Below are 2,578 nucleotides of genomic sequence, written 5' to 3' on the forward strand. Positions count from 1 at the left end.
TTTAAATACATCATACACACCAGAGATGCTATTTATTTATTGACAAAATCCATCCTCCTTTCTTTGCTCAGGAGGACTTCAATGACTGTCAGAGGTGATCTCTGCGTTTCACTTCCATCAGTAAGTCCTTTTCTATAGCCATGGAGGCCAAGGCTGCGAGTTGAGTGAAAATTGATTTTTAAGTATGTCCGAGACAAAGTCAATTTCTCAGCCATTGTGGGCGTAAAAAAATTCTAACTCAAATGTATTAATGTGTGCAGATCACTACAGACTTGTTTTGCTAGTCAAACTTGGCTGCAACAGTTTTGCTCTGACCAACCAATCAGAGGACAGAAAAATGCTGACATCATTGTGGGTCAGCTAGCTGGCCCTGTGAGGCGAATTTGAAATCTGATTGGTTAAAGAAACAGTCCCATTGCTAACATAGTTTAAGTTACATGGGCCAGCACTTCTGATTCTGAAGGCCCTGGGCAGATTAGATTGACATGGCAACACATAGAGGCTGAAATCTGATTGGACCAAAAAATCTAACATCCACATACACGTATTGGAAGAAGTGCAGGCAAGAGAAACGCTACGAAATGAAGAGAATAGACTGTTAGGAATAAATTAATACAATTTCATGGAACAAATATTAGAATAAGCTGTAAATGTAGGTCAGTGCTTCCAATAGTGTTTAGGCCAGCAGAGAAGGCCTCGCTGGCCCTGACGGCTCAGCACTGGTGGAAGGTACACTACCCTAAAAACTGACTCTGCTGGTATAGGGATTTTCCATCTTTCCCCAATGTCTGGCAGGTGGCTGGTTTGGAGTGACTGCAAAAGAATGAAGGTTTACTTTTTTTTTAGACCTCATTTGATTTCATTAATAAACAGTCAAACAACAAACTTGCCTGTCTCAATTGATTCTGTCAAGAATCCAACTAACATTCTGGAGGCTTACCGTCTGTATGGATGATTGGTGTCATTCCACAGCCAGATCATCTGTTTGAGGACTGCCTAAAGGTGGAATGGCAAAAGACAGAATTTAACGCATGACATCCTTGTTAATTTCACCCCATCATGTTATAGTTTTACAGGCTTGCTTCATAAAGTCTTTTAGCCTCTCTTTAGAGGGGCACAGTATTTGTACCTGGGCAATTATTCATGAAAAATTCCAGGAAAAGGCAAGACTTGATTTTGTCCCTCTGGTGGTCAGACAGGTTCATTACCATCAAACAGAACATTGGTTAATTGCCATTTACTGTTTGCCCTCATATTCAAACATTATACAAATGTTTAGCAATAATTTAATCTGCAGTTGTAAAGCACCCCTGTCATGAAAGTTCATAGATTTAAGCAATACTAAACTGGAGGAACTTTTAAAAAAACTATCCACAACAATAAGCACTTGTTTAACAGAACATATTTAATGTTCTGAATAACATAGTATTAGTCACCATCTGAATGGTTGTCAAGATCAGCTATATTACTGATCTACAGTGTGAGCCCATGAAGTTTTGGGATCTCTTCTTCTCTGGTTTGTGTAGCTCTGAGTTCTGGATGTGACGTCTTCCTTAGGTCCTGTTAAAACAAGGTGGTTGCCACAAAGAGGACAGGTAGGACTGGGGATAAATAGGAACTTAATACTGGGTGTGTATATACACCGATCAGGCATAACATTATGACCACCTGTACATCTGTATGCACTTCAATGCAACACTTTTGCCTTAGCATTTGTTGAAGAAGCTCAAAATGTTAAAGTTTTGGTGAGATTGTCAAATGTATAAATTCAATTATATGAGGTCATAGTTAAAGGTGGTGCTGTACTGGACCACAAATGAAATTAATCAAATTGAGAAAAAAAAAAAAAACATACCAGTAATAACCCTATTGAGTCAATCACTGCACTATCAGCAATGTCAATAAAAATTCTGTGTGGGTGTAGGAGTGAAGGCAAGTCTATAGGGTCATCAGGCGGGCCCCCTCTCACCAACTGGTTTTGTTGAGTTGGGCCCACAACACCGAGAAGGCTCAACACTGTGTTCCAATGTCCCAACCACACCCAACATGACCCTCCACCAATATCTGCTCAATAGTCTGACAAACCCCTCAAATAACAACCAATAACTTACAGCTGACTGTTAGCAACATGATGTTTCACCATCAAACATGACAACAGCCAAATTACTACTTTTTGCAACCAACTGTATCTACCCTGATAATCACTAACAAACCAGACAAAACATTTAATCTCATGTTAGCTTAGTAATGCTAGTAGGCCTCACGGATCAAACATTTGTGAACAAGCCCATGCTCCTGTGCCACTTTGCCAAAATTCAAAAGTCGAGCTACACACATAGTGTTAGAACTTACAATTCAGTCTGCTCTACTAGTTTTACACTTACCTATATTTGCCCCCATTTCTTCTCCTCCAGAGCCTTTCATTTGAAAAAGCTGCAACCTGTCCTTGGTTTTAAACTGCTTGCCTTAGGCTCTGTCCTTTTATACCCAACTCACCTAGCAGCAGAAAAAATAGACCTACCAATAAATCCTCCAGCCAGCCTTTACTGGGCAGCTCTTAGCTTTCCAGCCACACCTC

At 40.1% G+C, this 2,578-nt stretch overlaps 1 long non-coding RNA gene across 1 annotated transcript; it reads right to left on the reverse strand.

The window, feature by feature from the left end:
• Positions 1–480: 480 nt before the first annotated feature.
• Positions 481–1,216, reverse strand: LOC109959533 (uncharacterized). Its single transcript, XR_002274853.1, has 3 exons — positions 1,130–1,216; positions 941–996; positions 481–813 (listed from the first exon to the last, which is right to left on the reverse strand). It is a non-coding gene; the product is annotated as an uncharacterized LOC109959533 (long non-coding RNA).
• Between the last annotated feature and the right edge of the window lie 1,362 nt (positions 1,217–2,578).

The sequence above is a fragment of the Monopterus albus genome, unplaced genomic scaffold (genome assembly GCF_001952655.1).
Source record: "Monopterus albus unplaced genomic scaffold, M_albus_1.0 scaffold39.1, whole genome shotgun sequence".
In the NCBI taxonomy this organism is placed as follows: Eukaryota; Metazoa; Chordata; class Actinopteri; order Synbranchiformes; family Synbranchidae; genus Monopterus; species Monopterus albus.